The sequence below is a fragment of the Rana temporaria genome, chromosome 4 (genome assembly GCF_905171775.1).
Source record: "Rana temporaria chromosome 4, aRanTem1.1, whole genome shotgun sequence".
Lineage (NCBI taxonomy): Eukaryota > Metazoa > Chordata > Amphibia > Anura > Ranidae > Rana > Rana temporaria.
The window spans coordinates 180663669-180685658 of record NC_053492.1 but is presented as its reverse complement, the minus strand read 5'-3'; the positions used below and the strand labels follow the sequence as shown (position 1 = coordinate 180685658).

Here is a 21990-nt window from a genome sequence, read left to right as displayed (position 1 = left end):
AGTATAACTATGCGCCGTCGTATCTATGCGCCATGCCCACAATCTAAGATACGCCTAAAAATAGGCTTCCTATGACCGACGTAACTTGCCTACGCCATCGTATCGTGGGCGCATATTTATGCTGGGCGCATTTTCCGCTCCCATAGATTTTCTATGCACATATGTGTCAGGGTACTAGTCCCGTCTCTGACAGACTCCCGCACATGCGCAGTACAGCGGTGCGTCGTATGCGTGGACGCGCGCATGCAGCAGCCCTGGGGCCAATCAGAGGACTGACACTCCTATTTAAACCAGCAGCATTCCCTGAACAGGTTGCTGGTTTGTCATCAGCTTTAGTGAGTCTACCTGTTGCCATATCTTCTTGTTTTGACCCGGACTTCCTGACCACTCTCCTCTCACCCGGAACCTCTGACCTTTTGGCTAACGTATCTTGGATTGCTGCTGTCTCCTGCCCTTTGACCTTGGCTTGTACCTACGGACTTTCTCTGCCTTCTCCAGCCCTTGACCCACGGCCTGTGACCCGGACTTGTCTTTGTCTCCTGCTTGGTTCTTCTGGACCTCCTGCCAGTAGCTGCCTGATCTCCAGTTGTTTCCAGTCTTCTACGCCTGCTCAGCTGCCGTCAGACACACCAAGTCTACCAACCTGCTTCCGGCACCGGTGCCTCCTTGTGCCTTCCCTCCTCTGTCTCAACTCCAGAGAGTGGACTGCGCAGGGTCGCAGAGGTGAGCCGTCCTCAGCATCTCGGCCTCGGTGAGTACAGGTTCCAGATAATATGCAAATGAGGGAGATACGCCGATTTACGAAAGTACTTGCGTCTGGCGCATAATATACACGGTTTGCGTAAGTCGTACGTCCGGCGTAAAGTTATTCCCCATATAGGAGGCGCAACCCATGCAAAGGTATGGACCAGGGAACACAGCCGTCGTATTTTACGTCGTTTACGTGGTACGTGAATATGACTAGGCGTAGGTTACGTTCATGTCGTAGGCAGTGATTCGACGTATCTTAGGCAGTTGTTTCGACGTAATTCTGAGCATGCGCACTGGGATGCAGCCACGGGACGGTGCATGCTTGACGCTTGGCCCATCATTTGCATGGGGTCACGCCTCATTACCATGGCTCATGCCCACTTCCGCTTACGCCGAGGAAACCCAGCGTATATTTAAGAGCGAGTCGGAGCAAGTGCTTTGTGAATCCAGTGCTTGCCTCTGTGCGCTGCGTCAGCGTAGCGTATATTATATACGGCATAAATATGCGCTGATGTATGTGAATCCGGGCCCATATGCTTTACAAGTTTAGTTTTAAAATTCCTAGCCTTATGATATATGAATTGTGGTTGGGAGGTATGAGAGGTATGGAAATCCTATCCTTTCTTGAAATGGGCCAATATTTCCTAATAATGTTTTCAACCTCCCTATACTGGAAATTATAATCCAAAATAAAACCATACTCAGTGTTCTATTTCCTCTCTTCGCTTTTTTTGAAACATTCTCGCCTTTTCCATGTACTTCCTACTAATCAGGAATCTTGCTTCCTCTAACTTTACTGAGTCATAGTTCTTTGTCTATAAACCTCTGTTTGATAACATTGGAATGTAGGATATAATCCTCTAATTTTGAGCAGTTACGCATAAATCGGTTAAACTGCCCTTTGGGTACATTATCCACCCACCTTAGATGATGACAACATCCCTTGTAATAGAAACATCCCTTGTAATAGAACAAAGCAGTACAGGGCCTATTTAATGTGAGATCTGTGGTAAAAAAGATCTCACATTTACACTTAAAGCAGAGTTCCACCCAAAATTGGCATGTAATTGTTTTTGGGGGGGAGCGGATTCCCTCTTTTTAGAGGCACCCAGCTCCCACTTCCTCACGGGAAACCGCGGCGCCGGAAGTAAGTTCACCTCTCCCTCCGTGCAATATTCTGGGACACATTACAGGTCCCAGAAGAGTGCCCGGCCAATCACAGCGCACAGCATATATGATGTATCTTTAAGAGAATGGGTAACTGGTTGAATGATCATGCAGTACCTGAATATTTCAGTTTACTAAAAAAAAATTACAAAAAATGTGCAAAATAGGTTTAGGATGGCAACAAATATGCATACATGGTGGCCGCACAAACTTGAACTCTTTAAAGCAATGGCTATATGACATGTGACTAACATGTGGCTGCACAACATATCTCTGCTAGACATGTGCACAGAATTTTTTTTCGTTTTTTTTTGTTTTGTTTCGTATCGTTCCGTAGGTTCGTTTCCGTTCGTTTTTTGTAAGACGCCCGTTTTGCTGTTCGTTCCCGTTCGTTTTTCGTATGACGAGATTTTTTCGTATTCCGATCGTTTCGTATTTTCGTTACCGTTTTATTTTCGTACATGCGGGATGGTTCGTTATTCTGTTTAATTCATGTTCGTTACTTGTTAGACAATAATTTTCGTGAATTTTCGTCAATGATTTGCATTCTGTGTTTTGGATTCCTTTTTCTGTTCGTGTTTTCGGTCTTGTGTTCGTGTGATATCTATGACAATTTGTTGTGGATGTCATGTGGGCATGCAAATGAAGATACGAACAGAAAAAGGATTTTCGTCATTTTGTACTTTCGTAAATATATCGCGGGACTTTCAACACGCGGCTCATCCATATTAACGATAGTTAAGCCCCATACACTTGGTCAGACTTTTTAACAACAAACATAAAAACGATCGTTTTCCGTTCGTTCTCAGAAAATGTGTTCGTTTTTAAACTCCATCAGAAAACCATTTTTGGGTTCAAAAGTCTGGCCAACTGATCTCCCTTCAGATGAAAATCCACAGAAAAGTTTATTTGGCTTTACTGTACTACTCAGCACAAAAGAGAAGCTGCTTTACTAACTACACTCACTGCCCATTCAAAAAAATGAAAATTACATCTGTGGCAAGGGATTTGCATTCTGTGTTTTGGGTCCTTTTTCTTTTGGTGTTTTCGGTTGTGTGTTCCTGTGACATCTGTGGCAAAAGATTTGCATTCTGTTGAATCCAAAATACGAACAGAAAAAAAGAATTCAAAATACAGGGTGCGGGTCTTTTGTTGTGGATGTCGTGTGAGCATACGACTGAGGGTGCGAACAGAGAAGGGATTCAAACAAGATACAGAGTGCAAATCTTTTGTTGTGGATGTCGTGTGAACATACGGCTGAGGATACGAGCAGAGAGGGGATTCAAACAGGATACAGAATGCAAATCTTTTGTTGTGGATGTCGTGTGAACATACGGCTGAGGATTCGAACAGAGAGGGGATTCAAACAAAATACAGAATGCAAATCTTTTGTTGTAGGTGTCATGTGGACATGCGGCTGAGGATACGAGCAGAGAGGGGATTCAAATAGGATACAGAATGCAAATCTTTTGTTATAGATGTATTTTTCGTTCTTTTGCAGTTTTCGTTTTGTCGTATTTTCGTCAGATCGTTCGTTCGTATTTGCGGTTGTTCGTTATGCGGCTCATTCGTAATCCCGTCGTTTTCGTATTGTGGTGCTTTAATTTTTTCGTATGTACACATTATTCTGCGGGTACGAAAATGAACATTTTCCTACGAAAATAACATTCGTACGAACGGGAATGCACATATCTAATCTCTGCTTGACTCGCTATAACAGCAGAGAGTCAGGCAGAGAATAACTACTACATCTGATCATGGTGTGCAAATGAGTATCCGCTAGGGATGAGCTTCGTGTTCGAGTCGAACCCATGTTCGACTCGAACATCGTATGTTCAACCGTTCGTCGAAATACGAACGTTACGGGCCGTTCGCGCCAAATTCGAGTGGCGTGTCATGGCCCATAATTCACTACGGCATCGCAGTGCATTGCTGGCTGATGATTGGCCAAGCATGCACTATGACCCGCATGCTTGGCCAATCACAGCGCGCAAAAAACGGAGAGCCATAATTTGCCAGAGCCAGGGTGGCTTTGGCCAATTATGGCTCAGGGGGTTTAGTACATGCCTCACACTAATAAAGGCCGCCTGCAGGTCGGCCTTGTGTAGTGTGTTACGGCGTTGGTTAAAGACAGACAGAGAGACATCGTCATTTTTTCTAGGTAGATAGAGCAGGCAGGCTAGTCAGTTAAAGTTACAGTGTGTAGAGGATATATATGCATCCCAGGTGTTGTACATATATGTATACACTGTATAGTTTAGCTAGATCAGCTATTCCTAATTTACTGGCAGGCAGGTGATTGTGCTAGCTGCAGTATTCTCACGTGGTGTATTGCTTGTGTTCTCTGCAGTGTGCACCATAAAGCTACGTGGTGTGTGTACTGCCTTTGTCCTCTGTAGTTTGCACCTAAAGCTACTTGGTGTTTACTGCCCGTGTCCTCTGTAGTTTGCACCTAAAGCTACTTGGTGTGTACTGCCCGTGTACTCTGCAGTTTGCACCTAAAGATACGTAGTGTGTGTACTGCTTTTGTCCTCTGCAGTTTGCACCTAAAGCTACTTGGTGTGTACTGCCCGTGTCCTCTGCAGTTTGCACCTAAAGCTACGTAGTGTGTACTGCCTGTGTCCTCTGCAGTGTGCACCATAAAGCTACGTGGTGTGTACTGCCTTTGTCCTCTGCAGTTTGCACCTAAAGCTGCTTGGCGTGTACTGCCCGAGTCACAAAGGCAAGCAGGCTCTGCGTCTAAAGGCAACAGTGCTGGTCGTGGACACGGTGCATCCTCATCAGCACGTGGCCATTGGACACGCTCGTCCTTGTTTTCGGCAGCTGAGCCGTGTTGAGCCGCAACATGCTGAAGACTTGGTAGAGTGGATAACCAAGCCGTCCTCATCCTCCTCATCCTCTCTCACCCAGGCTCAGGGTACTTTGTCTGGCAAAGCAGCTGCCAAGGCGTCCTCTTCCCTCTGCTCAATGGCATCAGTCACTCCTTCCCTAGCCCCACCATGTCCTCCTGAGGAGTCCCCTGAACTGTTTGAACCACAGTGTTGGGTACATGTTGCATGAGGATGCGCAGCGTTTTGAAGGCTCCGATGATGGTACACAGCTAGAGAAAGGCAGTAACGTGAGCCCAGAGAGAGGGGGTGCCCAAAAAGGACAGCAATCTGGCAGTCATGTTCCCCCAGCTGCAGCATACTGCCAGGTTTTCTACAGTGATGAGGAGGGAGGGGATGATGAGGTCACTGACTCTACGTGGGTGCCTGAAATCAATGAAAATAATTCATGGACAGCTGCACACCAAAATGAACCTAAAAAGGTAGCCTTTATTGGTGTAAAAAGTATAAAAAGCACTACAAAACACAGCACAACAAGCAGTGGGGTAAAAAACGGATGCGTTTCGCACAATCAGTGCTTAGTCAAAGCTATGACTAAGCACTGATTGTGCGAAACGCGTCAGCTTTTTTAAGTTCATTTTGGTGTGCGGCTGTCCATTAATTATTTTCATTGATTTTTTGCCTTGTGTATTGCCAGCACCCACGGTCTTTGAGGAGGACATTGATTGCTTATTGCATTTGCCTGGAGTGGCGGTCTTTTTTTCTACGTGGGTGCCTGATAGGAGAGAGGAGGAGGAGGAAGAGGCAGAGGCACATTTCCAAAAAGGCAGGATGCCCTCCAGGGGCCAGCTTAAGGGCAGCACACCGACTGCATCACAACGCAGAGCTACGCATATGCAGGGTGCTGCTGTGTCTCAGCGTTATTCCAAAAGTTCTTTGGTGTGGGCCTTTTTTGAGATGAGTGCATCAGATCGCACCGCTGCTATTTGCAACATATGTCTCAAGCGTATCTCGCGTGGCCAAAACATCACCCGCTTGGGCACCACATGCTTGACCAGACATATGTCGACCTGCCATGCAGTTCATTGGCAAGCGTACCTCAAAGACCCACACCAAAGAACAAAGCGGACCTCCCCTTGCCCCTCATCAGCTGGGATCTCCAACCCCACTATACCCTCAGTCCTCTCTGAAGCCTGCACTGATAGGACTGAAGGTGTAGAATTAGGTGTGTCACAGCCTAGTAAATGCGGGCAATCTACTATCGGTACATGTATTCTTTTTATAGAACCTATGTCTGCGTTAACAATTATTGCTCCCTGAAGAAGACCGCTACTACGAAGGTCGAAACGCGTAGGGGCTTTCACACTCATAGTGCTCACATGTATACAGTACTGTTCAATTTGCATTTGTTACCATTTTGTGTTTGATCTTTTTGTTCTTCTTTGATTGATTGATTTTTTTCTGTCAAAGCTCATATCTTGAGTCCCTTTATTTTGGGGCTCTTTTTGATAATCATATTTATTCTAATAAATTTATACTTTTTTACTATATTTGTATATCATTTATACCGTGCTGCAACACAAAGCCCCTAGGGGTAAATTTCCTTTTCTTCATTCTTCCATAATCAATGCTTGGAGTTTGACAGAATTTGTGTGTTTTTTTCCCGCCTCTTGAGGATTGTTCTCAATGGGATTAAGGTCTGGGGAGTTTTCCTGACCATGGACCCAAAATGTTGATGTTTTGTTCCCCAAGCCACTTAGTTTTGACTTTTGCCTTATGGCAAGGTGCTCCATCATGCTGGACAGGGCATTGTTCCTCGCCAAACTATTTTTGGATGGTTGGGAGAAGTTGCTCTCGATGTTTTTGTACCAATCTACATTCATTGTTTTGTTCTTGTGAGTGAGCCCACTCCCTTGGCTGAGAAGCGACCCCAAATATGAATGGGCTCAGGATGCTTTACTGTTGGCATGACACAGGATTGAGGGTAGCGCTCACCTTTTCTTCTCCAGGCAAGGTTTTTTCTAGATGCCCCAAACAATTGGAAAATGGGTTCATCTGGGAAAATGACTTTGTACCTTTTCCAGAATATCAGTCTGTTCCTGATGTTTTTCCTGGAGAGAAGTGGCTTTTTTGCTACCCTTCTTGACACCAGGCCATGATCCAAAAGTCTTCGCCTCACTGTGCGTGCAGATGTACTCACACCTGCCTGCCACTATTCCTGAACAAGCTCTGCACTGTGTGGTGCCTGGTGTGGTGATCCTGCAACTGAATCAACACTTAGGCCCCTTTCAGACTGGGGCGGGAGCAGGATTGCCGCGGGAATCAGCCGCTAGCGGTGCGGTATTAACCCCTGCCAGTGGCTGATAAAGGGTTAATACCGCCCACAATGCGCCTCTATAGAGGTGCATTGCGGGCGGTATTGCCGCGGTTTCCCATTGTTTTCAATGGGAAGGAGCGGTGAAGGAGCGGTATACATGCCGCTCCTCTCACCGCTCTAAAGATGCTGCTGACAGGAGATTTTTTTGTCTCCCGCCAGCGCATTGCCTCAGTGTGAAAGCCCTCGGGCTTTCACATTAAGTCTGCAGTGAAGGAGTTTTTCAGGCGGGATAGCAGCGCTATTTTTAGCGCTGTACCGCCTGAAAAACTCCTAAATGTGAAAGGGGCCTAAGAGATGGTCCTGACACTTGCTGGACTTTCTGGGGCGCCCTAAAACTTTCTTCACAAATGCAGTGGAAATGTTTTTTTTTATGGGATTAAGTTATTTTTCATGGCAAAGAGGGAATTTGCAATTCATCTGATCACTCTTCATAACATTCTGTAGTAAATTGCCATTATAAAAACGGAGGCAGCAGACTTTGTACAAATTTGTGGACTTCTCAAAACTTTTGGCCACAGCTGTAGTCATTTTAACCACTTGCCGACTGGCCACCGCCGTTATACGTCGACAAGTTGGCTCGGCTGGGCAAGAGCACGTAATATGACGTCCTCTCTCCCAGCCGCCACTAGGGGCGCGCGCCCCCCGCTCGCCCCCGACTCCCGTGCGTGTGCCCGGTGGGCGCGATCGCCGCCGGGCACACGCGATCGCTCGGTACAGAGCGGGGACCGGGAGCTGTGTGTGTAAACACACAGCTCCCGGTCCTGTCAGCAGGGGAAATGCTGATCTTTGGTTCATACAATGTATGAACCGAGGATCAGTGTTTCCCCTAGTGAGGCCACCCCCCCCACAGTAAGAACACACCCAGGCATACTTAACCCCTTTCCCCCCCCCTAGTGTTAACCCCTTCACTGCCAGTGGCATTTTTATAGTAATCCAATGCATTTTTATAGCACTGATCGCTATAAAAATGCCAATGGTCCCAAAAATGTGTCAAAAGTGTCCGAAGTGTCCGCCATAATGTCGCAGTACCGAAAAAAAAAATCGCTGATCGCCGCCATTACTAGTAAAAAAAATATAATAAAAATGACATAAAAATACCCCCTATTTTGTAACCGCTATAACTTTTGCGCAAACCAATCAATAAACGCTTATTGCAATTTTTTTTTACGAAAAATATGTAGAAGAAAACGTATCGGCCTAAACTGAGGGAAAAAAAAGTTTTTTTATATATTTTTGGGGGATATTTATTATAGCAAAATGTAAAAAATATTAATTTTTTTCAAAATTGTCGCTTTATTTTTGTTTATAGCGCAAAAACTAAAAGCCGCAGAGGTGATCAAATACCACCAAAAGAAAGCTCTATTTGTGGGAAAAAAAGGACGCCAATTTTGTTTGGGAGCCACGTCGCACGACCGCGCAATTGTCTGTTAAAGCGACGCAGTCCCGAATCGCAAAAAGTACTCTGGTCTTTGGGCAGCAATATGGTCCGGGGGGTAAGTGGTTAAGAGGTATATGTAAGAATGCATTATACTCAGTGATTTTTTTTCTTAACCACTTCAGACTCCACCAGAATACAAGACTTGCTCATGGTTTTATTTTGCTTATATCGTCTCTGCTACGGTTTCGCATCATTCGTGGTTTTCTTTTACTCTTTATTTGTTTTATTTTATCAAAATTCCAATCGTATTGGCCATTTCACTACCAATAAGGAACAGCCAGATACATATCCGTATAAAAAACATTTTAGAAAATTCCCGCTAAGACCCTCCATCCCACCCCTCCCCCCTCTCTCGTGTTTCCTATTCCTCTCGTTTGGCAGTTTTACCTTCCTTCCTAACTATACTTTTTTCACCGTAGATAGGTGATGTAAGCTTTTAACGAGGTACCCCTCTAAATTCTTAGCTGGAGACCAAGGAATTAAAAACAAGGTTCCTGCTTATTCGGGGCCTGTTGACATGACTTTTATTTATGTCATGTCATATATTTATCCTTATACCAGTCAATTGGTATGCAAAAGAAGTTTGAAGCATCTTGATGCAGTTTCGTAGTAGATCAAAGGTCAGAAGCCCCTGTAAATTGACTCAAACTGATCTCAAATGCAAGCTTATAGTAGAACAATAGGCAAAACTTTTTCTTTTTATTTTGGAGAGAGTAAGGGAGAGTTATAACCCCTGTCAGATTTTTTTTTTCTCTGTGTCCCATTGCAGAGATTTCCCTTTACTTCCTGTCCAATAGCCAAACAGGAAGTGAGAGAAAATCCCTGCAAATTAAGAAAATTCTTTGGGGACCCCAAGGTCACCAGAACCAATGTGCTCATTGGAAGATTTCCCCTCTATTACTTTCTGGGGTTAAACAAAAATTTGTGATTTTCTTTTACTTTTCATTTTAATGATAATAGTAAACAGGACAAATAGAGAGGGTGAATCTTCGTTATGGGGCACAGACAGCAATAAAAACCTAATGGGTGTTCTAATCCATCTCCTCTCTATCCGAAACAATAACGGATTGCCTTTAGTTATACTTTAAAGCTCACGTAAGTATAAGGGGGAGGGGAGCGGGTAAGTATAAGGGCTTGGTGCGAAGCTGCATGCAGAATGCATTAAAGGGGTTGTAAAGGTAAAAAATGTTTTCCTTAAATAGCTTCCTTTACCTTAGTGCAGTCCTCCTTCACTTACCTCATCCTTCGATTTTGCTTTTAAATGTCCTTATTTCTTCTGAGAAATCCTCACTTCCTGTTCTTCTGTCAGTAACTACACACCGTAATCCTCTTGAGGGGGCAGGGGGTGAGCAGGAGGGTCAGGACGCTCTCTACTTTGCAGATAGAGAAAGGAGCTGTGTGTTAGTGGGCGTCCTGACACTCCTGCTCGCACCCCCCCCCCCAAGAGGCTTTCTCCACACCAGGGAGAAAGCCTTGCATTACTGCGTGTAGTTACAGACAGAAGTGAGGATTTCTCACAATAACCAAGGACATTTAAAAGCAAAAACGAAGGATGAGGTAAGTGAAGGAGGACTGCACTAAGGTAAAGGAAGCTATTTAGGGATTTTTTTTTACCTTTACAACCCCTTTAAGGTAATAATCCTCCTGACTTTAGAATGAATTTAAGGTGTTTGAGAGCATGCTGCATTTACCCATTAGGGTATAGGAGGCCAGAATGGTATAGCAGTTGTTAATAGATAACTATTGGACATCTTTTTATTATTTTTAAAATGGTTAGTGTAATTTTAAGCCAGGATTCTTCTAAGAACCGCTAATTACCAAGTGGTGTTACCAATTTTTGTAAACTTTTAGATACAAAGAAAATTGGACTAAGAATGATAGATCATCCAAACATTAAGAGGTGATCCAAGGGAAAAGGAGAAATGTTATGTGTTGAAGTGTTCCTACATAACTGATGCATGCATAACACATTCACTCCTCCGGTGAATGCATGTCGCAATGCGCACACACACAGTTATCATCTCTGAGCACAGCGACATACTTAGCTGCTGAGATGTTCTGCATGCTCTGATTTGATCATCAGTTGGCACCTAACATCAAGGCACATCTGCCAAGAGGCACAAGCCTTAAGACTTAATTTAAAGCATGCAACAGTCTTTGTGGTTTAGTTCACGTCAAGTATTATCTCATTGGCAAATTATTACTTTAAGTATAATTGATAGCCATTCTGGGATTTTCCAAATCTCTTATGGGGCCTCACACTGTAGCATAGCTAATTTAATTAGGTGTGACAAACAACCTGCACTCAGGAAGATTACAGTAAATTTGCCAGCTACACCTCAAAGGTGCAGCACAGCACAAGACCTAATTTTAGGCTCTGCTATTATTTGCATTCGGCTTCCCATTTAGACAGCATCGAATGCTGTGTACCACAACATGAACACATAGCCAATTAATAATCTTAAGTATCAGGCAATGTAAACAGACTATTCCAGTTACTGCTGGTCAGAAGACAATGACATACTGTTACCAATTTGCTGGCAACAGCGAATGCTAAACACAAAATAATCCTCTTGGTAATTTCTGACTGAAAAATATGTGGAAAAAACTGTGACCACACAGTTGACAACAGTATGTTTGTCAAATGCTATTATTCATTTCTTTCTGGCACCCTTTCCTCAGACTAATTACTAGTGAGTTGTCATAGCCTTGTGATTTCTTGTCAGTTCTGTTGACCTAATCTTGGCTTAGAAGAATTTAGCTTCCCTTTTTTTTTTTAAAGCAAGAGAAAAGACAAACATGCTTGTCAACTTAGCCCACCCACATATCAGTGAGCCAACAATTCCTTAGCGTGGTTCACCACACACCAGCTTCACCTGACTGCCTCTTACCTGGTGCGTGACTTTCAATTCAAAATTCCAACAATGTGCAACTTGTGTTTGGCAAATGAATTGTAAGGATGCCAGCTGCCAGATGTCTTCATTCTTATAACACCTTCAAGACCGCTCCTGGCAGAGATCCATATACAAAACAAGCTTAGCGGTAATTGCACTGTCCATGCGCTGCAGAGGTGAAAAAAGGAAGAAAAAAAGACAACTAAATTGGAGTAGTGAGAGAACAATAGATTTATAAGTTGGTATGTTCAAGATTATACATATATATATATATATATATATATATATACAAACACACCTGCACATACACATATATATATAAACACTCAAACTTATGAAAATAACGTTTTTAACTCCTACAGGATGTTTCTCATTTCTACATGAATGAGATGCAAAACAACATGGAGGCTGATATTGCTGGCCACCTTTAAAAAAAATCTGGTGTCAGGTTGTCGTACTGAGAGTTTCAATTCTTCGAGTCACTGGCCCGAAACAAATATGTTATGTGAAAACATATGTGTAAGCTTCACTATAGTTGATACCTGCCGTGAAGCTTCTTCCTTTGTTGCTGCTGTATTAAACTTCTGCAGTGTGGACAGGGTTCAACAGAATAATATTCATTAACCACTTCCTACCTGTAGGCCATATATATACAGCTTTGTTTTGAAGTGGTTATATCAGGATCATGGTTGCAGTTAAAACCATGATCCTAATACCCTTTTTTTCATGACAAAGATCCCCTACAATATAAAAGTGATACGAGTGGCTACATTTTACAGGCAGCAGATGAGTACCCCCCCACCTCCGCTCCTTTACAGGGTCTCATATCCCACCAGTACCAATGCAATCACTGTGAAAAGTGGAATGTAAATTCCCCCCCTCTCTGTGAAGTCAGAAGACTCATCACTTCATTTTGTTTATTTACAAGTATGGATGAGTCGAAAACCCCCTGGTTTGGTTCGCAGCAGAACATGCAAACATGCAAAAAATGTGTTCGATCACGCAAACACAGTTAAAGTCTATGGGACACGAATGTGAAAAATAAAAAGTGCTAATTTTTAAAGTTAATATACAAGTTATTGCCATAAAAAGTGTTTGGGGACCTGGGTGCTGCCCCAGGGGACATGTATCAATGCAAAAAAAGTTTAAAAATTTCAGTTTTTTCGAGATCAGTGATTTTAATAATGCTTAATATGAAACAATAAAAGTGAAATATTCCTTTAAATTTCATACCTTGGGGGTGTCTATAGTATGCCTGAAAAGTGGTGAATTTTTCCCGTGTTTAGAACAGTCCCTGCACAAAATGAAATTTCTAAAGGAAAAAAAAGACATTTAAAACTGCTCATGGCTGTAATGTATTGCTGGGACCCACAATATAGATAATTATTGCAAAAAAATGGCATGGCCCTTTGGGTCTGTATGAATATTAAGGGGAATCCTGAACCAAAATTAAAAAAAATTACATGGGGGTTTCCCCAAATTCCATACCAGGCCCTTCAGGAACCCTGCGACTATTTTTTTTTAAAAATGGCGTAGGTTTCCCCCTCAAAATCCATACCAGACCCTTCAGGTCTGGTATGGATTTTAAGGGGAACCCTGCGCCAAAATAAATAAAAAATGGCGTGGGGTTTACCCCAAAAATCCATACCAGACCCTTATCTGAACACACAACTTGGCAGGTCGCAGGAAAAGAGGGTGGAAGAGAGAGCGCCCCCCCTCCTGAACTGTATCAGGCCACATGCCCTCAACATGGGGAGGATGTTTTGGGGTCTAAATCACTGTGTCCCCATCTTGATGGGGACAAGGGCCTCATCCCCACAACCCTTACCCGGTGGTTGTGGGGGTATGCGGGCTGGAGGCTTATCGGAATCTGGAAGCCCCCTTTAACAAAGGGGACCCCAGATCCCGCCCCCCTATGTGAATTGGTAGTGGGGTACATTGTACCCCTACCATTTCACCAAAAAAGTGTCAATAATGGTAAAAAACAGGAGACAGCTTGGCACAAGTCCTTTATTAAAAACGAAAAAAATATTCCAGCGATGTACATCCATTCTCGAGCGGAGGATACGGAGAAAAAAAAAACGCAGACACGATCCACCTCCATGGGAGGTTCCCGTTGAATGACACCACACCCGCCGTGACAACTCTTAAATAGATGAGTGCATACCCCCACAACCACCAGGCAAAGGTTGTGGGGATAAGGCCCTTGTCCCCATCAACCCCACTGCATCTTCCCCATGCAGAGGGTATGTGGCCTGGTACGGTTTGGGGGGGGGGGCGCTCTCTCGTCCCCCCTCTTTTCCTGCAGCCTGCCAGGTTGCAGGCTCAGATAAGGGTCTGGGATGGATTTTTTGGGGGAACCCCACGCCATTTTTTTTATTTCTAAAGAAAATTGTCGCAGGGTTCCCCTTAATATCCATACCAGACCTGAAGGGCCCGGTATGGAATTTGGGGGGACCTCCACGCAATTGTTTTTTAAAATTTGGTTCGGGGTTTCCCTTAGAATTCATACCAGACCCAGAGGTAATAGACTGGGAAGGGGGGAACCCATGCCGTATTTTTCAATGTCTTTTATCTGTATATATCGGACTCGGCAATTCATTCTAGCCGCGGGTAGTTTTAAATGACTTTTTTTCCTTTAGAAATGTCATTTTGTGCAGGTACTTTTCTAAGCATGGGAAAAATGCGCCACTTTACAGGCATACTATAGACACCCCCCAGGTACGAAATTTAAAGGAATATTTCACTTTTATTGTTTCACTTTAAGCATTATTAAAATCACTGCTCACAAAAAAAATTCTGTTTTTAAAACTTACGTTCGACTCGAACATCAGGCTCATCCCCATTTACAAGCTTTTACCGACTTATACAGCATTCACTTTCTTTACTTAAAAAATAAGACAACGGTAAAGTTAGCACAATTTTTTTTATATTGTGAAGGATAATGTTACGCAGAGTAAATTGATACCCAACATGTCACGCTTCAAAATTGCGCCCGGTCGTGGAATGGCGTCAAACTTTTACCCTTACAAATCTCCATAAGCGTTGTTTAAAAGATTCTACAGGTTGCATGTTTTGAGTTACAGAGGAGGTCTAGGGCTACCTCACATGTGTAGTTTGAACACCGTTTTCATATGCGGGCGCTACTCACGTACGTGTTTGCTTCTGCGCGCAAGCTCGTCGGGACAGGGCGCTTTAAAAAAAAATGTTTTTCTTATTTATTTTACTTGATTTTATTTATTTTTACACAGTTTTTAAAAAAATACTATTTGGGTCAAAACACAGTGTGATTGGCTGAATCGGATTGCATGGGTGTGAACATCCATATGATCTGGTTCCAGTGCAGCAAAAAGGGTGCTTGCAACTTTTCCATGCGGTTGTGGTGTGATTTGTGACATACAAAATAAATGGGCTCAAATCATGTTTCAAAGAATTGCATTGTGCAAGAAAGCTGTGAAATTCCTGTCCGAATCGCATGTGGTTCCCTACGCATCAGTACGACAAAAAAAGCGACAATTTAAAAAAAAAAACATTACATATTTTTTACTTGTTACTATAATAAATATCAAAAATAAATGTAAAAAACTAATTTCTTCATCAGTTTAGGCCAATAAGTATTCTTCTACATATTTATGGCAAATCAATAATATCACAATAAGCGTATATTGATTGGTTTGCACAAAACTTATAGCGTCTACAAAATAGGGGATAGATTTATGGCATTTTCAAAACAGAAAATATGAGGAAAAAAAAACCCATTTTTTTTTAAACAGTTTTTTGTTCTGGAAAAATTGGGGTGTAATTGAAAGCTAGGCCCTTTCTATTCAAATATTGACCAAAGATTGTTTGGATTAATAGCAGTAAGCAAGAAAAATGTAAATACAATGTGGAATTAAAGGCAGGGGTCCGCAGGTTCTCCATTTTAGGGACAAATCAGGGACAATTTTTTGCCTGAATTTGGCCCTGAAATTGAGCCAAAGACACACAGGTCACCTGTGCAAGTCGCTCTGCAACAGAGATATGTAAACTGACTCCATAGAGAGCTGGTCAGGTCACGATCTCTTGTCATGCGAAATTAATGCAGGGAAATACATATCTTATTCACATAGGTGTGAACCCAGCCTAAAGTATAACTATAGGTAAACTTAGAATGAAAAACCTTTGGCAGATAAAACAGCTCTCTTATATGTACTTTATCTGTATATTAAGTTCATCTTTAGAGTGAAACTATAGTGGCTTTTGGGTTCAAACAATTGGAAACACTCCAATGAATATTCGCTTTCCTAACACTGAACCACCTCTTCGCCAATCAGGTGCTCGGGTCTGTTACCCGTCACCTGATTGGCTGAAACGACAGGCGCTGTAATTGGACGCCTATCAGGCATCCAATCATAATCATAGCAGAGGACGGGAAGAGAGGACAGGAGACGACATCGAGGAGCATGGAGGACAATGTTCGCTGCCTGCCGCCGTCACCCGCTGCCCCACCGAGACAGGGTAAGTGCCGGGCAGACGATGGGCAGGCAGGGGGAACACTGGCAGCATTTGATGACACAGAGCATTTGATGGCACAGTGGCAGCATTTGATGGGGCACAGTGGGAGCATTTGATATGGCACAGTGGGAGCATTTAATGGGCACAGTCGGAGCATTTTATAGGGCACAATGAGAGCATTTGATGGGCACAGTGGAAGCATTTGATGGGCACAGTGGGAGCATTTTATGGCACAGTGGAAGCATTTGATGGCACAGTGGCAGCATTTGATGGGCACAGTGGCAGCGTTTGATGGGCACAGTGGCTGCGTTTGATGGGCACAGTGGCGGCGTTTGATGGGCACAGTGGCGGCGTTTGATGGGCACAGTGGCGGCGTTTGATGGGCACAGTGGCAGCGTTTGATGGGCACAGTGGCGGCGTTTGATAGGCAGAGTGGTTGCATTTGATGGACACAGTGACTGCATTTGATGGACACAGTGGCTGCATTTGATGGACACATTGGCTGCATTTGACGTCAATTTTGTAAAGAACAGTGATTTTAATAATGCTTAAAGTGAAACAATTAAAATGAAATATTCCTTTAAATATCATGCCTGGGGGTGTCCTTAGTATGCCTGTAAAGTAGCTTATCTTTCCCATGTTTAAAACAATACCGCAGCAAAGTGAAATTTCTAAAGGAAAACAATCTCATTTAAAACTGCTCACGGCTGTAATGAACTGTCAGATCCTGGCAATATAGATAAAAATCATTGAAAAAAATGACATGGGGACCTGGGTCCTGCCCCAAGGGACATGTATCAATGCGAAAAAGAGTTTAAAAAAAAAAAACTGTCTTTTAACAGGAGCAGTGATTTTATTGTTGCTTAAAGTGAAACAATAAAAATGAAATATTCCTTTAAATATCGTGCCTGGGGTGTGCTTAGTATGCCTGTAAAGTAACGCAATACCACAGCAAAATTAAATTTCTAAAGGAAAATAAGTCATTTAAAACTGCTTGTGGTTGTAATGTATTGCCAGATCCCGGCACTATAGATAAAATCATTGAAAAAAACATCATGGGTTAATATTCATACCAGACCCAAAGAGCCTGGTAATGTAATGAAGGGGAACCCCGAACTAAAATAAAAAAAATGTGTAGGGGTCCCCCAGAAAGCCAAAGCAGGCCCTTCAGGTCTGGTATGGATTTAAAGGAGAACCCTGTGCCCAAATTAAAAAAAAAATGTGTAGTTGTCCCCCCAAAATTCATAGCAGACCCTTATCCGAGCACGCAACCTGGCAGGCCACAGAAAAAAGGGGAGGACCAGAGAGCGCCCCCCTCCTGAACCATACCAGGCCACATGCCCTCAACACGGGAGGGTGTTTTGGGTCCCCCTAAAACACCTTGTCCCGATGTTGATGGGGACAAGGGTCTCATCCCCACAACTCTTGCCCAGGGGACAAGGGGACCCCCAGATCCTGTCCCCTATGTGAATGGGTAGCAGGTACAATTTACCCCTACACATTTACCATGAAATGTGTAAAAATTGTAAAAATTATTGCTTTATTTAAAAAAAAAAACTGTCCCGTGATGTCCATTCATCTTCGATCATGCCACCTGGAAAAAAAACGCAACAACTCTGACTCCCATGGGAGGCTCCCACCGACTGAATCCCTCTTTGCGATGACAGCTGTAATATAGCTGAGGGCAGGGCCACACAGTGAAATAAATGGGTGACCCCGCCTTCCTCTGATGTCACATGACGATCTGATCGAAAATGAATGGACATCGCGGGACATGTTTTTTTTAAATAAAGGACATGTCCCAAATGGTCCACTGTCAATTTTATTATTTTTTACTCTTTTTTGGTGAATGTGTACAATGTACCTGATACCCATTCACATAGGGGGGCCAGGATCTGGGGGTCCCCTTGTTAAAGAGGCTTCCAGATTCCGATAAGCCCTCTGCCCGCAGACCCCCACAACCACCGGGCAAGGGTTGTAGGGATGAGGCACTTCTACCCATCAACATGTTGAGGACATGTGGCCTGGTACGATTCCCCCACCCTTTCCTGCGGCCTGGCAGGTTGCTTGCTCAGATAAGGGCCTGGTATGGATTTTGATTTTGGGGGGATCCCTATGCCATTTTTTTTAACATTTTGGTGCAGGATTTCCCCTAAAATCCATACCAGACCTGAAGGGCCAAGCCACGCATTTTTTTTTATTTTGGTGCAGGGCTCTCCTTAATATTCATACTAGACCCAAAGGGCCTGGTAATGGACTGGGGGGAACCCATGCCGTTTTTTTGCAATGACTTTTATCTACAGGTGATACTCGAAAAATTTGAATATCGTGCAAAAGTTCATTTATTTCACTAATGCAACTTAAAAGGTGAAACTAGTATATGAGATGGACTCATTACATGCACAGCAAGATAGTTCAAGCCCTGATTTGTCATAATTGTGACGATTATGGCTTACAGCTCATGAAAACCCCAAATCCACAATCTCAGAAAATTAGAATATTACATGCAATCAATAAAACAAGGATTGTACATAGAACAATATCGGAACTCTGAAAAGTATAAGCATGCATATGTACTCAGTACTTGGTTTGGGTCCCTTTTGCAGCAATTACTGCCTCAATGCGGCGTGGCATGGAAGCTAACAGCCTGTGGCACTGCTGAGGTGTTATGGAAGACCAGGATGCTACAATAGCGGCCTTCAGCTCTTCTGCATTGTTCGTTCTCATGTCTCTCATCTTTCTTTTGGCAATGCCCCATAGATTCTCTATGGGGTTCAGGTCAGGCGAGTTTGCTGGCCAATCAAGCACAGTAATCCCACGGTCATTGAACCAGGTTTTGGTGCTTTTGGCAGCGTGGGCAGGTGCCAAGTCCTGCTGAAAAATGAAGTCAGCATCCCCATAGAGCTCGTCTGTGGAAGGAAGCATGAAGTGCTCTAAAATCTCCTGGTAGATGGCTGCAGTGACCCTGGACCTACTAAAGCACAGTAGACCAACACCAGCAGATGACATGGCTCCCCAAATCAACACAGACTGTGCAAACTTCACACTGGACTGGAAATCTCATCTTGTAGTGTGTGCCTCTCCATTCTTCCTCCATACTCCAGCTCCTTGGTTTTCAAATGAGTTGCAAAATTTGCTTTGATCAGAAAAGAGGACTTTGGACCACTGAGCAATAGGTCAGGTGTGTTTTTCTTTAGCCCAGGTAAGACGCTTCTGACGTTGTTTGTTGTTCAGGAGTGGCTTGATAAGAGGAATACGACATTTGAAGCCCATGTCCAGGATCCGTCTGTGTGTGGTGGCTCTTGATGCACTGACTCCAGCCTCCATCCACTCCTTGTGAAAGTCCCCAACACTTTTGAATGGCCTTTCCAGGCTGCGGTCATCCCTGCTGCTTGTGCACCTTTTTCTTCCACACTTTTCCCTTCCACATAACTTTCTATTAATGTGCTTTGATACAGCACTTTGGAAACATCCAACTTCATTTGCAATTACCTTTTGAGGCTTTCCCTCCTTTTGGAGGTGTCAATGATGGTTTTCTTCACAACTGTCAGGTCAGCAGTCTTTCCCATGATTATGATTCCTAGGGATGGGGATGGGGATGGCCCCTTCCTGTTCCAACATGACTGCCACCAGTGCACAATTAAGGGCCATAAAGACATAGACATGAGTCCTGACCTCAACTTGATAGAACACATTTGGGATGATTTAGAGCAGAGACTGTTAGCCAGGCCATCTCGTCTACATCAGTACCTGACCTCACAAATGCGCTTCTGGAAGAATGGTCAAACATTCCCATAGGCACACTCCTAAACCTTGTGGACAGTCTTCACAGAAGAGTTGAAGCTGTTATAGCTGCAAAGGGTGGGCCAACTTCAAATTAAACCCTACGGACTAAGGCCTGGTTCACATCTATGCATTTTTTAGTGCATTTTAAGTTTTGCAGAAACACACTATACAGTCCCTTTAACATGGTTTCCTATGGATGTATTTCACATCTGTGCATGTTATGGAAAGGGCCAGGGACTTTTTTCTGGTTTTTGGTTTCATAGACCTTAACCACTTGCCGGTTAAGTGGTTGTAGAATCCTGACTGGACGTCATATGACGTCCTCAGGATTCTAAGCCGCTGTGCGCCCCCGGGGGCGCGCATCGCGGCGATCGTTGTTGCGGGGTGTCAGTCTGACACCCCGCAACACCGATCTCGGTAAAGAGTCTCTCACGGAGACTCTTTACCACGTGATCAGCCGTGTCCAACCACGGCTGATCACGATGTAAACAGGAAGTCTCAAAAAAAAAAAAAAAAAAAAGTCTCAAAAAAAAAAAAAGTTAAAAAAAAAAACCATTAAAAATAAAAAAAAGATGCCAATCAGTGCCCACAAATGGGCACTGACTGGCAACATAGGAAAAATAAGTGCCGCCCCACAGTGTCCATCAGTGCCACCCCACAGTGTTCATCAGTGCCACCCACAGTGTCCATCAGTGCCACCCCACAGTGCCCATCCATGCCCAGTGCCCACCTATCAGTGCCCATCTGTGCCAACCATAAGTATCCATCAGTGCCACCCATAAGTGCCACCCATGAGTGCCCATCTATGCCGCCTATGTGTGCCCATCAGTGCCGCCCATGAGTGCCCATCAGTGCCGCCTGAGTGCCCATCAGTGCCGCCTATGTGTGCCCATCAGTGCCGCCTATGTGTGCCCATCAGTGCCGCATACCAGCGCCGCCAATCAGTGCCACCTTATCTGTGCCCGTCAGTGCTACCTCATCGATGTCCATCAGTGCCATCTCATCAGTGCCGCCATATCAGTGCCCGTAATTGAAAGAGAAAACATACTTATTTACAAAAAAATTAACAGAAAAAAATAAAAAATAAATTTCTAAATTTTCAGTCTTTTTTTAGTTGTTGCGCAAAAAAAAAAATTGCAGAGGTGATCAAATACCACCAAAAGAAAGCTCTATTTGTGGGGAAAAAAGGACGCCAATTTTGTTTGGGTACAGTGTAGCATGACCGCGCAATTGCCATTCAAAGTGCGACAGTGCTGAAAGCTGAAAATTGGCTTGGGCGGGAAGGTGTATACGTGCCCTGTATGGAAGTGGTTAATCAATAAAAAGTGTGTATTGAAAATGCAAAATGCACCTGCAATATGCAAACTGCAACCTGCATAGGTGTGAATCGGTCCAAAGACTAGGATGCCATTAAAGTTAATGTGCGTGTAAAGGCAGGCTTCCCAATACTATTGGTAATATAGTGTATATGCAGTCTGAGACCTTGTGTTTAAAGTCTTTATTCACAGTATGTCAGTATTAAATCCAAAACATTAGACTAACTGACTTACATTCGCTCCCTTCTGTTTGTAAGGGGTAAATATGACGTATTTCTATTCAGTATTTCATACTTTCCTAATAGAAATAAAATATTGTTTTTTAGTGCTAGAAATAATTTATAAACAAATTATACAAAGAAACACTATACTTTCTTTTCAAATTCTTATTGGTAGACCACTTTCTATGCACTAACTACAGCAATGCGACAAACAACAAAAAAAATAAGCATTTCCAGTGCTTTATACCATGTGCAGTTATAGCAAAGTAAACATTATTGTCTTCAGTTAAGAGTGTCTTCCTAAGCAGACCAGCGGCTTCTGTGACTCTAAAGGGGCTCGCACAGAATAAGGATTAATGAAGGATTATGTCATAATGACTTGGCAGAGCAAATCCAGTGCTTGTCTAGTACTGCCAAAGTACAGTTCTCATTTCCAGCAAGCAAAGTCTATCAAGGAGCAAGCACAGAGACTCTTTAGAAATGGAAAGTCCAATGCATAATAATGCCTAACTCTTCTTGTGCCAAAGCGCTTCAGAACTTTTGAGGTGAAAGGTCAGTGCTGTGATTCACAGGGGCCTGATCCTTATCTAAGCTTTTTGCAACAAAATGAGTGTTCAGTAGTCTTATTAAAGAAATGTTTGTTCCTCTGTTATGAACTGAAAAGAAAGCAACACAATGTACTTTTCCACACCACCGTTCAAATTAACCACTTTTTTATG

General features: G+C 43.4%; 1 long non-coding RNA gene across 1 annotated transcript in view; it reads right to left on the bottom strand.

The window, feature by feature from the left end:
* The window catches only part of LOC120936789, a 287000-nt gene that overhangs the window by 47665 nt on the left and 217345 nt on the right, over positions 1 to 21990 (bottom strand). Inside the window, exon 2 of the long non-coding RNA XR_005748641.1 lies at positions 11452 to 11622. This is a non-coding gene — a long non-coding RNA (uncharacterized LOC120936789). The remainder of the gene's footprint in view (positions 1 to 11451; positions 11623 to 21990) is intronic.